General features: G+C 46.2%; 1 protein-coding gene across 2 annotated transcripts in view; it reads left to right on the forward strand.

Moving 5' to 3' along the window:
- LOC8023923 (diacylglycerol O-acyltransferase 1) overlaps positions 1 to 15,630 on the forward strand; it is a 111,218-nt gene that overhangs the window by 18,072 nt on the left and 77,516 nt on the right. For both annotated transcript variants that reach the window (XM_042292111.1, XM_042292112.1), the window contains exon 3: positions 10,736 to 10,838. The gene's annotated coding sequence lies outside the window, so the exon portion shown is untranslated. The remainder of the gene's footprint in view (positions 1 to 10,735; positions 10,839 to 15,630) is intronic.

Consider the following 15,630-nt stretch of genomic DNA (forward strand, 5'->3'; position numbering starts at 1 on the left):
GGGCGAGGGAAAGGAAAACCGGGGAGGGAGAAGCAGACAGAACGCTGGAGAAGAAAAGGGGAAACCTCCTCCTCTCTCCAGACTTTCATCTGTTTCCTCCTCCCCGGCTTTCCTTTCCCTCGCCCTACCTTCTTGAGGTGTAGCTTCCTGTAAAATTTCATGTTACTCATGCACAAATGCTACTTTATTTCATTTAGCCACAAACTCAAAAGCGACAGTGTGCTATCAATTTTGATACAGTTGTTTCAGAAACATGCATTCCTCCGCGCGCATTCAAGATGACCGTCGTGGACTCGCAGTTTTACAGAAGTGCGCTCTAATTGATTTCGTTTTTCGTCGGTTCGTTTCTTCCTCAGGTCTGAACGTGAACATTCTCTGCTCCCTGATCGTCGAGAAGCTTCTAGCGCAGGTAGGCACACAGCGCGTTCCTGGAGACGACAAGATGAGACCCGCGCATTGCGTGGATCCTCGAAAGTACCTCTGTACGGCAAACAACGAACGGCATTCTGGGCCGAGCGCCGCTCGCCGTCCTAACACGTTCTAGTGCCCCTTTATCTTGAAAATAACTCGACGTATGGTACCAGCTAGGCAAGAAGGCCGCAGTGCTGAATTTCAACGTCACCCCAAGAAAGCGGGGCCCGGACACGAGTGTTGCTTCAGCGTTCAGCCGAGACTTCAGTAGCACTCGTGTTCCGGCCCCGCCCTTTAGGGTAGCGTTCAAACTTCAGGACGACGGTCTAGGTATCGATATTATATATACGAGGCGTTTTTCAGGCTTTACACATTTTTGTTGAAAAAGCCGTGAAATTTACATCAGTGCAGGTGAGCTATACGACCAGGGGGACACGATTTAGGAGTCTAGTCATCACGGTAAGTGCAATAATTTGCGATTATTGCTTAACTATCTTTTTAGTTAATGAAAAAACACGTACCAGATATAAACTTGCTGAGTGTCGTCGAAAATTACTAAATAAGTAAGCTTTATCAATAATTTAGGGCGCGTGGGAAGCGCGTGGTGCCCTAATTTTACCACTCTGGCAACGTTGCGCGAGGCTAAAAATGCAAAAGCACGCTCTGTTTTTTTTTTTTTGTTGTTGTTTTTTGTTTTGTTTTTCTGCGCGGGGGTGTTTGTTGTTTTTGTTTTCGCACCGCCAGCCTTGCGCTCGTTGCCTGATTGGTAACTTTAGAGCGCCATCGCGCTTCCCACGCCCACCAAATCTTGAGGATCTCTGAAATGCAGAGGCTCGATCTAAAACGGGCCGTAAAATCGGCGCCTACATCTCTATGGCGCGTACACGTAGCTATCTGTACCTTTTGTCAAAGGTGTATTCCACAGGTGGGTTTTACCTCGTTATATTACAATGCGTAACTCCCTTTCTGTAAAAAAAAAGAAAAAAAGTGGCGAATAAACTTGCCAGGGTCAACGGCGGACGGCGACGCAGATGACCAAGTCGAGTGGTGGGGCGCGTTTGGTGCACGTATCGATAGATGGCGTGGGGAGCGGCGTCGGAGGGTGTAACCGCCTAGCGACAGAAAGCACACGATATGCCCACCAAATCCTTCGGCAGCGAGAGCGCTGTAGCTATGCAGATAACGCAAATAATGCGAAGGTGCAAGCGAGCTGGACAAGAATAAGGATAATAATCCCCGGGATGGGCAAAGGATAAACACAAATATCCAACATAGCTATGTGACTGGCGCGTGACTGAAAAAACCCGCCTGGTCCTGGTATCAGAACCAGGGACCTCTCCATTTCCAGTGGAGTGCTCTACCCACTGAGCTAACCAGGGTTTGTAGATCAGTATAGCAAAGGGTTTTTTTAACAGCTGTCACTAGTCAAACATCAGCAAGGGTTAACGGCCTGCATTTATTTTCAAACCTAAGATACATCGCTAAAAGATTATGTTCATTTTAATAGACCACGGTCGACGCGGGCACCATCGAAATTTTTTTTCAAAGCAAGCCGTAACAAGGAGGTAGCGCTATCTTCAATACGTGCGCGAGACGTTCCCCGCCACTCGATTCGGTAATCTGCGTCGCCGTCCGCCATTTGACCCTGACAAGATTGTTGGTCCTATGTTTAACACAAAGGAAGCTACGTCTTGTAATTTTACGAGATAAAATCCACCTGTGAAATACATCTTTGACGAAAAGTTTAACTTGCTACGTACCCAGGTAGCGCCGAGTTCTGGGCCAAAACTTGGCTTTTGTTTGGAAGTTTAGAGCATTGAAAAGCCCGAAGAAGCCAAAGTAGAGCCAAACCTGACCTTCTTTGGCAACAGACCGGGTATTTTGGCCCTAATTCGCCAAACAAGTGCCAAACTTAGGCTTCACTTTTTGATAGTTCGGCTGTCATCTGGCATCTTTGGGCCTAAATCGCCTAACAAATGCCAGACTTAGGCTTACTGCCCGGTAGTTCGGCAGATATTTGGCATTTTTGGGCCAAAATCGCCAAACAAATGCCAAAGTTAGGCTTCACTTTTTGATAGTTCTGCTGTCATTCGGCACCTTCGGGACAAAATCGCCACAGATGTGCCAGAATCAGGCTTGCTACCTTGTAGTTCGGTTGACATCTGGCATTTTTGGGCCCAAGTCGCCAAACAAGTGCCAAAGTTAGGCTTCGCTTCCCGATAGTTCGGCTGTCATCTGGCAGCTACGTGCCAAAGTCGCCAAACAAGTGCCAAAGTTAGGCTTAGCTTCCCGATAGTTCGGCTGTCATCTGGCAGCTACGTGCCAAAGTCGCCAAACAAGTGCCAAAGTTAGGCTTCGCTTCCCGATAGTTCGGCTGTCATCTGGCAGCTACGTGCCAAAGTCGCCAAACAAGTGCCAAAGTTAGGCTTAGCTTCCCGATAGTTCGGCTGTCAACTGGCAGCTACGGGCGAAAGTCTGGCCAAACAAGTGCCAAAGTTAGGCTTAGCTTCCCGATAGTCCCCCAGGTAGCACGCCAGAGGAATTCCCAACTTGGGCAAAGGCCTGGCAAACATAAGAACCCAACTTTGGCGCAGTTAGGTTTTGCACCATGGCAATCATCAGTGCCAAAGTACGGTGCCTAACTATAGCCTTCGTTGGGCGATCCTAGGGCATGCCAAAGTTTGGCTCTTCTCTGGTATGCCAGAGGAGTGCCAAAGTTGGTGCCATACTTGAGCCATAACTGCCAAAGCAACGCCGAATCTGGGTATTTCGGACATGCCAAGTTTGGCCTTTCTCTGGTCCGCCACAGTTCTCCCAAAGTAAGTGCCAGACTTGAACCATAATTGCCAGAGTAACGCCTAATTTGGTTATTTCGGCCACACCAGGTTTGGCTTTTCTCTGGTCCGCCACAGTTGTGCCAAAGTAAATGCCATACTTGAGCCATAACTGCCAAAGCGACGCCTAATTTGGGTATTTCGGATGCCAAGTTTGGCCTTTCTCTGGTCTGCCACAGTTGTGCCAAAGTAAGTGCCAGGCGTGAGCCATAACTGCCAAAGCAACGCCTAATTTGGGTATTTCGGACATGCCAAGTTTGGCTTTTCTCTAGTGCGCCACAGTTTCGCCAAAGTAAGTGCCAGACTTGAGCCATAGCGGCCGCAGTAAATCTTAATTTGGCGATTCGGGGCATGCCGAAGTTTGGCTCTTCTCTGGCTACCCACTGAAGTGCCAAATAAGCGCCGGTAAAAAGGCCGAGAGGCCTGCCCAAGTTTGGAATATCTCTGGTGTGTCATAGGATTGCTCTTTCACGCGCCCTAGAAGAGAATTAAATTAAATAAGCGTTGGAAACACGATGGTTAGATGTCATCACCTCCGTTCCCAAGCAGCACGGCAATACTTTGCAGTATCCTGCCAGTATCGGCCGAAAGTCCGTTCCAATATTGCTCAAATGTCCAGTTTTTCACCACCGTTTGATACCCGGGAGGTATTGCCGTACAGCCGTCTCGCCCCGGCCCAGCGTTCGCACAATATTGTGCGAATACTCTAAAATGCGTCTGCTCCGTATTGGCGGAACGTCGTGCCAGTATGTGTACGTTGCATATCATTTGTTGCATATCGAATCACACATACCGACAAACAAATTTTTTTCGATCGCTCCCAGAAGTTTATAAACAGCTATCATTACACACAGTGTATTCTCGACATATTTGCAAGGGTCACACTTCTCTGTAAAACGAAAAGCAAATGATAAAATAGAATTAACAATGTCCTCATGCCAAGCAAACCTCATCACACAGAAAAACGCGGAGACTGAGAGGAAAGAAGGACTACTATCAGAAGCATGCTTGCAGTGTACTTACTAATAAAAGAGCGATATCATGTAATCCTTGATAGATGCAGAATCCAACTCAGGCACCCCACAAACACACTCGAGAAAGAAGGTTGTGCACATTCAACTGACGTCTCGTCGTGGGCGAATATCAGTTTTTGCCGAAGCGTGTCCAACAAACACATCACAAGAATTCTACGAACTCCGGTGAAAAAAATGGCTGTTACCGAAAACTTGGCGTGGACGTATTCCGGCCGTTTACGACGAAAAAACACGGCCGCGTCTGGAACGCACGAAAGGAACAGAACACTGAAGAGCGCATTTTGAAAACCGGACCTACCTGGCCCACCTTTTTCTATAACTAGGTAAACAGCGAAAACAACAGCCCCAGAGATCCCATCAGCGCGGCAGAGAGAGTCACGTGACAAATTTTAGTCCAAACGTTTTTGTCTTACGCGTCCTACGTAGAGAGGTCACGCGTTTCGCTCCACCCTTTTGATTTGCTTAAAGCGGCTGGCGCGCTCGCTGACAGCCACACGAAGACACAAAAGCAGGTGGGGAGGATTTGCAAAAGGCGTGGTCGAAGGGGAATCAACAACGCAGCTAAGCTCCCTCTGCATTTTCGACGCTTTAAGCGCCGTTCACACTCTTGCGACCGAGTAAGACCGAGACAGACCAGACCGGTTTTTAAGCCTTTTGCGACTTCTTAGGACCGGATGCGCTGCAGCGGAGTTTGTCCTAAGAGATCGCAAGAGGCTTAAAAACCGCTCTGGTCTCTCTCGGTCTTACTTGGTCGCAAGAGTGTGAACGGGCCTTTGGTGTAAAAAAACAAAAAACAAAACAAAGACGACTTAAAAAAGAAAAAAACCTGCAGTACAGCCAAATCTACAGGGCAGAGAGTGTATCCCGACCTGTTCAACAGGAGCGAAATAAGGGACAGGGGAATTCCAGCCCTTCTTCTCGTTCACCCTTTCCCTCCTCTTGAACTGTTGGCATACGCTCTCTCCCCTCTAGCTTTACCTGCACTGCGTGGTTAGCCGAGGTTTGAAATGTCACCTTTGGTTAGGTGGGGGGTAACTGAAAGATTGCGACAGAAAGGAGTGCCTGGGTTGCTGCTCTCAAAAGTTTCAAATTAACGTTTAAAACATCGTCGCTTCCGGGATTTCTAAACATTTAGTAAGTGGAGATAGATAATTGACGATACAGGCAGGACAATCTTTCAACTTCAACAACACCTATATTCGGCTTCAAGCTCAAAGCCCTCCCGCTCCGTGGAGTACGTGAAAAGAAAATCTTGGAGGAAGGTTTTTTGTGTTGTTTTTTTTTGCAATTTTTTATTTAAGAATTTAAGTGAGCCGGGAGATAGAAGCTGGTCCAAACCCCCCTTACCCACCACTTTTGGGTGTTCCAAAGCCATCGACAGTGTGCCTTTTGGCAATTCGGTGGGTAAAAGTGACTGCTGGTTGTCTTTATCTTGGATTCCGTTCTTGCTTAAGGTAAAAGTTTATTTGTAAGAAATTTTCTATGCCGTAGTTTTTTTTTTCTTTTTTTTGAGATTCATACCATCCATTCTCAAGTTTGTTTTATACTTTATTTTATTTTTTATTTTTTTAGGTATGTTGTCTGGTATATGTTTAAGTAATGCCTCCAACGTATTTATGTGAATTTTAGAGTTGAGAAGTTTTTGACGAATATTCGAGTTTATGCTTGAAATTGAAAGTTTCCGAATATATGGCCTTGTTAGATGACACGTAGTAAAGTAATGATCCATACTAGTACATGTTTGTCCACAGGGACAAATAGCGTGGTTGTGTATATTAAATCTAAAAATAAAAAGGAAATCTGCCGTGTGCAATAATAATTTGGGTGGTGCTTCTAGAAGGAGGAAAGCTAATGGGTATTTGATTTGTTGATGGTATCCACCAAAATAATTCTGTTTTGCCATTGTTTTTGCCAAGAGTGATCCCATCTCCTACATGCTAATCCCATTATTGTATGTTTTATAATTTTGTGTTGATTTTGGCTGAGAAAAACAGGCCTGTGGAATAAAGTTTAAGAAACCGCCGAAAGACAAAACCTTTGCCGTTCAATAAGTGCGGTTCAATCATCCGCATATTTTCGATTCTTTCCTCTTTAGAGTCATATAACATGATGGAAATGCCTCGCGCTTATGTGTAACATGTATATATATATATATATATACAGAAATGGCGTCGTCTGCCGGGAGGGGAAAGAGGAAAAGCTGGGGCTCCGCGCGGAGAGGAGGTTCGCGTCACTTTTCCGCGTACAGGAGGAGCGATCAGGATGGCGGGCCAGTGCGGAAAGGCAAGAAATAGAAAGAACACTGTGCGGGGCGGAAAATGGACGAGGAAGACCTTCAGAGCGCGGCAGAGGCTACGAACCGAAGGCCCTAATCGAGAAACGCTCATCACGGCTCTCAGCATCTCTCTCTTTTTGTTTGGCTGCGCTCCTCGCGGTTAATATCATGAAACCCAGAAAGTGGGACGTGACAATGTGCTTTTGACTCGTGTGTACGCACTTGCGTGTCTTTTAGCCTCGGGCTGCGCTCTGGTTTTCGATTACACCGAGTAAAGAAATGCCGCCTACTAGCCTCGAAAGACCACGATGGCGAGAAACTGGGAGAAACAAAAAAAAGAAAAAAAAGAGGTGCGCGCCACAGGGCAAGGAAGGTGAATCAGGGGCCTAGACCCGAGGTCGTATCGCTAATGCATCATAGAGAATCCCACCCGCAGACACGGGCGTCGATGTATGGGCAAACATGCTTGGAAGAGGATTGAAACATGTCCGCCGATAGTTACGTCGTCGTGTTTAACATCGAGCAGGATGTATGGGCGGCTTAGGATCCCCGCGCCATCCGACGCTGAAACTCGACGAGAGAAGGTCGCGATGCGGCAGACGGGTGCATACTGCCGTCGCATGGTGCCGATACCATTGTTTTCCATACCATACAACATAAAACGGCACAACGATAAAAAAAAAATGTATCGCTGTGCCATTCTATGTTGTTGCTAAATGGAAGAAGTCCTGTTCCCGTCCTCGTCCTCGCTGTTTTCTACTTTCAAGGTTTCGTAGTCATACTTAGTTCGGAATACTCGTGCGCAGGCGACTGTCGGCGGCAAGTCATACTTAGTCTATAGACTGAGTCCGCCGGTAAACGTTGGCGGTGGTTTATGCTCAGCCCAGGATACCGTATTTTCCGGACTATATTCCGCACCCGGTGCATAGTCGGCACTTGGTGCTTTTGTCATCACGAAAATCTCCTCATACATAGCACACCTTGACAAATGTCTGCTTTCTTGGCTCACAAACAAGTTTGTATTATACACAAATCACCATTCACATACTATTTCATTCCCAAAATCCGTCACGTCTGGTCATAATGAACGATCTTGAAAAACAAAATTCCTGTACAGTCCGCACGCGTAGATAGTCCGCACAGCCTAAAATCCAAACTTTTAAACCAGTCTAGTCCGCAGACTATAGTCTGGAAAATACGGTACTCCTTCCGCGGGTGGCCGTTGGAGGCAAGTTAACTTAGACCAGCAAATTTCGTCCACAGAAGACCGTCGGCGGCGAGTTATACTTAGTCCAGCGTATATAGTTCAACGGCGATCGTCGGCGGTCAGTCATGCATAGTCCAACGCACATAGTATGCAGGCGACCATTAGTGGCGATTCATACTTAATCCTATGTAATCCACGGATGGCCGTCGGATGCGACTTACACTTATTCCGCAGACGATCGTTTGTGGCGGTTCATACTTAGTACATCACCCTTATTCGGCAGGCGACCGTCGCCCGCGTTATACTTAGTCCAGTAAACTTGGTCCGCAGGCTACCGTCGGTGGCGAGTCTTGTAGTTTGTCCAGCATACTGACGTCGTGACAGTAGGCGGCAAGCCACACTTAGTTTCACATAATTATACTTGACTCATGTCGCAGCCGACGGTACGATCCGATCTATCAAGCAGTGCAAAAAGCGTATAATCCGGCGCTCGTTTTCTTTCCGGGTTTGCTTTCGCAGGCAAAACCATTAGTCAAGAAAAAAAAAACGTAGGATGACGGCGCCTTTATTGGCCATAACTGGTTCAAAGACGCGCCGCGACCGTGGATACTGGACGCGCAGCTGGTTCCCGACGGGGCTTCCCACGTGGAATCACAATAATAATAATAATAATAATAATAATAATAATAATGTCTTTATTTTTTCATCACATGATGACGGGGAGGCCGGGGAAGAAAGCTGTGAAAACAGCTTGACGGGTCCCCGACATGACCGGGTCAGTCATAAAAACGTACCAAGGGATTGCGCAGCGGGCGTACGACGCCGCAACTTCAGACAAAAGTTAATTGTAAAAGCGCAAGGCGCGATAAACCTCTAGTCGCGGTTGCTTCAGTTGCAACGAGAGGCCCCTCACAATCAAATGGCACTAAGAATTCGAGGCTCTACAAGCCAAATAGTCAAAACCACCGGAATACGTTTAAGTAAAACATGCTCGTAACACACTGTACTTCCGAAGAAATTTCAACTTGTCTCGAGGATTCTGATGAACCCAGAAATCACAACAGTGCATCGTGCGTGCGCCACATCCGAAACCACCCAAAGCTTTACGCAACACACTCTAGGAAATCATACCGCCCGCACAATACTTCCCCGATTTATTAGAATGATCGAGGCACACTTTGTACTCGTTCCGGTATTTAATTGAAGTCAACGTTACTAGAACAACTCAGTTCAAAAACTGCCATAGAGTCTGCTTTAAAAAGGTGGCTCGGATCCGTACTCGAGAACCGAACTAAAGGCGATCGCAACGCCCCCATTTCTCTCCCAGCGGCCACTCCGGGAACTGCGCGGCTGCACGTATTGGTTCAGGTCGAGTTGCGCAAGGGCTGGTGGCGCCATTTCACAATGCCTTTTCGCAGTAGATATATAAATCAACTTTTATGTTTTCACTAGTCGCTAAAGGGTGGCGCTGTTATCGAATTTAGTATGGTCTCGTCGGACGCCAGCGGTCCGGGTTTCAAGGGCGAGTTTCCCAACTGAGTGTTTTAGTAACGTTGCTTGAAGTTAAGTGAAGAACTGGGGAAAACTTTCATGAAACTGCTAGGGTGACCACCCGTCCTGCGACTTGCGGGACTGTCCCGCCATGAAGGTTCGTGTCCCGCACCCTACGAGAAATTCTCAAATCTTCAAAATGTCCCGCTTTTCACACTGTCGTAAAATTCTTTCTGCAACTCATGGTGCTGCCGAACAACGGGACACGGAAAAGCGCGGAGGTCACTGGTAATCGTGTGAATCGCAAGAGTACGCCATTTTCTTTCCAAGCATTGCGGGAAGCGACCATCGTTCTTGCAGAAAACCCGACGCGCATGCGCCGTAGTGCCCCTCTCCTTAGTGACCAAATATCGTGAGAGAAAATTGTTCGTTTATTGCCATTATTTTCATATCACTGTTTTAACGCGAAAGGGTTGCTGTGGATTTATCTTTTTAATGAACACAGCCATACAAGGCAAAAAGAAAAAGAACATAATGTTAAAACATTCTGTAGGACCATGTTGATAAAAGTAAGCGTTGACAGGAAACAATAACCCGAAAAAGATTCACTGTTCTTTAATTTCATTTGATGCATTGAGTGCTGCTGGAGTTGATTTTTATGCTTTCAACTTCGACACATTTAATAACATTTTTAGCATAAAAAATATATCACTGGGAGTGAAAATTATTTTAAGTTAATTGCTGCTGTACAATTTGCAGGTATATAAGCAGCACAGCATAATTAATGTGTTAACAGAGCCTCGGTTCGTGGTGTACGTGTTCATATATTTCCTCTACCCCCCACCCCTTGCCCCGCGTGTCCCGTATTTCGCTAGCAGATAGGTGGTCACCCTAGAAACTGCCCTAGAGGGCGGTTCCGCGAGAGTCCTTTTCACTTGAGGTAAGCCACATCCCGCCATGCTGATGAACAGCGTCAGCCGCTTTCGCCATTTGCATGGCACGGAGACGCTTAGTTATTGGCGTCTTTTTTTGCATCGGTGAAATGCACAGGCATGGCGACTGGTTTTGTCGACGACCGAACTCGGTAAGTTCGACCGGAGATTTGGGTCACAGGAAGCCGTGCTTGGTCCACTCTGTTTTATTTCTTTTGAGTCGCCCCGGCGGCCATAATGTCCAACATCTTCACCGCCTACCGACGTGTTAACCGACGGGTTCTCGATTACGTGCGCGCCTTAATTACAAACAAAGACCGGTGTATAAAAAATGGAGTTTTATGCTCCCGATTACTCTGGTTGTTGGTCATGACACCAAAGAACTCGAGCCAGCTGAAAAACACTGCCTGCGCGATTAGAACAAACATAAAGTTCATCAGCATAGCGTCCAGTGAGATTTCAAACCGGAAGTACGTCAGGCGAAACCGGCCCTATAGGTGGTATTGTTTGAGGTGGAGAAAGAGCAACGCCGTCCACATCGGTCTTTGCAGGACAATGCGTGGCAAGGCGTGGGCAGGAGCGCTCTGTGCTTCAACTTATCTCTGACTCTGGCGGCTCCATGCCTGGTGGTCTTCGTCTGGGAGTGCAATCCAGGTGGGTCACAAAATAGGAAGAAAATTGTATAGGCGAAATTGAGCTCTAATAGAACCTAACGCAAACAGTCAAGTGAACTGAAATGGGATATTGCCTGTACCTCCAAACCTCGATCCCCCCCCCCCCCCTTTTTTTCTTCCTCCAAACCCAGGACAATAAACGGCCACAGTTCCCCTTAGCTGAGTTATTTTTTGTTCGATTCGATAAAACGCAACTGAAACATCTACCTCAGAAACTGTTCCGCGTTCTTTTAACGGTCAGGCCCATTTCCAAGATAATGGTTTCCTATAGGTTGTCAAACGTTTTTCTCGTGAGAAACCTTTATTTTTTTCAAATCTCTTTTTTCCTTAAGACACCCCCCTCTCCCGCTGCCCTCCGTGTTATGTTAGAACAGACATTGAAGAGGCAAACATACAAGAAAAATCACTACGAAAGAGAAGTTGATCGTAACGTTTGGTCGATGATTAGTACTTGATAAGATGCAAGATGGGCCTGAAAATGACACTTCCCCGCAGAGAGTACATGCGTTTGCAGCTGTTTAATGAGTGGCGCCACAGTACCCCAACTCATGTGAGTTCACCCCTCCACACCTGCTTGTGGGTGGCATGTCCGTGTCCGGGGAAAAGGGTATCCTGGTGGTTGAGCGGAGCCCGGGGTAGGTTTGGACCCTTGGGGGCCCCTGAGTGAGCCAATACACCACTTCGGCGGCAAAGTCCAACCTTGTGTGGAAACTGATTCTGTTCCTGCAATCATACTTAGGTATTGTACCTTGGGCGGCACTGGTAGTGTACTGTTGTCAGCAGAGCCTTTTTAGATAGGGCACAGTGCCCACCCAACCCCCCCTCCCCCCCCCCCCCCCCTCAATTGAGCTCTGTTGCAGGCGGGGCACGCGGGGCTCCGAATTTTTCCTCAATTTGTTATGGGTCCCAAACTTACACTTTTGATTCGGCCCTGAAAAGTGACCGCACTGAATAATTGCCCACTCTCCTAACGCAAATAGCTTAAATGACCATTTTACGAAAATCTTCGTTGTACACTCGACGATACCACAAACATTATGTCTAAACTTTTTCTGTTAATTGTTGCTAAAGTGCTTCAAGGTATTATATTAACTAAATTTCAAGCAAGAAAGCTATTCTCAGGACACGTTGAAGAGATTGTGAGGAGCCAGGCTAAGGCCTTACTCAACCTCTAAACTATCCAAGATCTCAGGGTGGCCGTGTCCGCCCATTGCACCTTATTACACCACACACGCTGTGATGTCGGAGGATGAGCTGTTAAGCAGATCTAAGGATGAAATCGCGGAGGGTCTATGGTCACAAGGGGTTATAGCGGCAAAACGTATTACAATCTGTTGAGATGGTGAGAGACTGCCCACCAAACATGTTGTATTGACTTTAGAAAAGGACGTATTGTTCATTAAGGCAAGCTACATCAACTGCAAGGAGCGGCCTTATGTCCCAAATCCGCTTCGCCGCTCTCGATGCCAGCAGTGCAATCACAGTTCACGCAATTGCTGCGGTGGTGTGACGTGCTCCAGATGTAGTGGCAGTGACCACAACACAAATGACTGTCAAAACGTATACAAATGTGCTAATTGAAACGACAACTATCCAGCCAACCCCAGATCATGCGAACAATGCACAAAGAAGACGAAACAAAGCATTTTACAACCAAGGTTAACAAGAACCCAACCTAACAAAATGCAAAGCGTCGTCTTTCCGCTTTGTAGTAGGACTATTTTACCGTGGCGGGGTCCAGCAGGGGACCTGCGCGTTCAAGGTATCAGTGGCGACCCAGGTGTCCCTTGGAAACTCTGGGAAACCACGCCAGTGCTCTACGCCCAACTTAAAATTTTATCTTCCCAGGCATTCCCTCTCTGCTGTCAAAGCAGTCGAGGCACCTAGTTATGCAAAAGACTCGGGTGCCACAAAGGCAGAGGATGTGACTCCTTTGCCTATACCTCCCAGGTCGTTCTCTGAAGAGAAGGAGCGAGCCCCATCGCCCCTCCTTTAACCTATTGAAAAAAACTAATTTCTATGAGAATTTTTTGTGTCCAATAAACAGATATTAATCATACAAGATATATAAGAACATATAGAACAATGTAACAACTATATAAAAAATATAAGAACCTATAAAAACCATATAAAAACTTGTGAGAAGTTTCTTATAAGTTTTTTAGATGTTTCTTTTATGTTCTTATATATCTTATACATTTCTTATATAGTTCTTACATGATTCTTATAGGTTCTCATATACCCTGTATGATTCATATGTGTTTATTGGACACAAGAAATTCCTCATACAAATGGCTTTGTCACTAGGGTGAAAGGAGGAGCGACGGGACTCCCCCAGGAAGCATCACTTTTACGTCTAGCTGTTGCAGCGTCCACAGAACCAGACAATAAGGACGAAGTAGTGGTTCGACCTGGCTTGTCAACCACTCGCCATACAGCGCCAGGCCGGGGACTTTGTCCCCGAAACGCTGACCATTCAAAGTCTGTCGACAGTCTTCCACGAAGATTTCGAATACGAAAGTGACAGCAGCTAATAACGAACCTTCAGCCTCAAAGACTGACCTGAACAAAATAAAATGGCAAACTATAAAGCAAAAATAAGGCTGCTTTTTTTTATAAAGGCTTTAGAAATTGAAGCTCCCAATATTTCTACACAGCCACTAAGACGTTCATACTGTGGCTCCCCTTAATGACATAGATAACCAAGTGCATATGTTAGCTTAGCTCTCTATTCGCATGAGCTTCACGCAGTGGAATTGTAGGACTACTTTGTGACTATGATGATGCCTACAACTTGTTGGACGAATGCATTGCGAATGCCCATTACTCTGTGTCTTCAGGAAACTCAACTGAAAGAGAGTCAGTTGAACTTTCTCAAACACTTCCAGCTATTCCACAAAGATAGGCCGCACGCATCCCGTGAGTCTGGTGGTGTTGCTACAATAGTTCAAAGGTCAGCTCCTTGCGTTCAGGTTAGCTTGAACACTAACCTGGAAGCAATTATTGCAAGAATTGTAGCTGATCGTGCAATAACTATCTGTGCTTAATATATTGCTTTCAATTATTAATTCAAATTAAAAGAACTTGAAGCCGTCATTGCACACCTTCCTCAATCATTTCTTACCCTCGGCGACCTAAGTGCTCATTATCCTGTGTGGGGATGTAGTGAACGAGACATTCGGGAAGTAAAAATAGGATTCCTACTAACATGGAATTATGCTTGCTCAATAAAGGAGAACCCACCCACTACAACTTTTACCCGAATACGTTTACGTATATCTTCATCTTGCAAGAGCATATCCAAGTATTTTTTTTTTTTTTATCTTTTCCAATCGTGGGGTATACGGGATCCGTACGGAGGCGGAACGAAACGGACTCGTCACAGGCCCAGTCGCCACAGGCCGACTGCTCAAAGGAGTAACTGGTCCGGTAGACCAGCTCGTCACAAGGCATCTTGTACGAGGAATTCTTGTCATGCCGGAATACTCGTATTAGGACTTGATTTTAATATAAACGTGACGAGTGATTTCGGTTTCGTAATAGGGTTAGTCAGTATCTCGAACAGTGAGATCTACAATTTGAGTTGCGAGCAAAATAATTATAATGACACACATTCCCGGAAACCTTACATCGACTTAAAATAAAGCAGAAAATAAATAGACAGGCTCGTGATCATACATTAATTTATATGCTGAAAAACAACCACACGCGTAGAGCTTTGGCAAATAACTCTCGTCGTATGAGCCCTCGAGCAACAAGCGTCTTTTAAGCTGCTCGCTCGCCCCATTTGACTCTCATAGCACGCAAAACAACGTGGGTGTGTGTGCGTGCGTGTGTGTGTGTGCGCGTGCGTGCGTGTATGTGTGTATATACGTGTAATGAGGGTTCGTGCACGCGCGCGCGTTTGTTTGTGTGTGTGTTTTATAAATGATTATTGTATCAACAGTCTTCAGAACTGGCATGCCACATACTGAGGACGTTAAGCTTGACAATATGACATGATAAAAGGTAAAAGACGGAACTAAATCTGTCTTCATAAAACGTAGCAGATTCTACAACTGTCTCGGATTGATAAATGATATTAACGCGATAGCGTTTATCAGCTCGTGCCGCAGAAAATTCAGCATGAGTGTCGGCGTCGGTGGGCACCAAAAACTTTCCTAATGCAACGGGCGGAGCCGCGTGTGACGTCACACGTGGCTGTGACGTCATGACCCTATCGACCCGGTGAATTTGGCGGAAACATTTTTTGATAAATTTAGTGGAAAAGTTTCCTGCCAAAGTTAGCGGGAACTTTTTCCGCCAAGTTTAGCCCAGAAAATGTTTTCCCCAACTTTACCGGAAACTTTTCCCGCCAAATTTAGCGTATCTATAGGGTCATGACATCACAGCCGTGTGTGACGTCACGCGTTGCGTGACATCGACGTCACACGTGACGCTACCGACTAGGCCAGGCGCACACGCTTGCACGACTTGGGAACGATCTCGGGTTTCTATGAGAAGGCGAACGGGGCCCGAAAACGCTATCGCGTTCCACTCTTACTGGCAAGGGTAAAGCGTCCCCATGTTGTTGCTGTTTTTTTCTTAATATATCTCAGAGTGTGCTGACTGCGGAAACGATTTTTAATACCAAGAAATATCTGGCATCAAGTTAAATTTGATACGGAAGGTTGCTTTATTTTCCTTAGTGGAAAAAAGATACAGCACAAAAACTAGCTGAGGAAGCAAGTGGAAAAACGAGAAGTAAACCAAGGGCAGTATCACTTTCCTGC

The sequence above is a fragment of the Ixodes scapularis genome, unplaced genomic scaffold, assembly GCF_016920785.2.
Source record: "Ixodes scapularis isolate PalLabHiFi unplaced genomic scaffold, ASM1692078v2 PGA_scaffold2__306_contigs__length_199485367, whole genome shotgun sequence".
Taxonomy (NCBI): Eukaryota; Metazoa; Arthropoda; class Arachnida; order Ixodida; family Ixodidae; genus Ixodes; species Ixodes scapularis.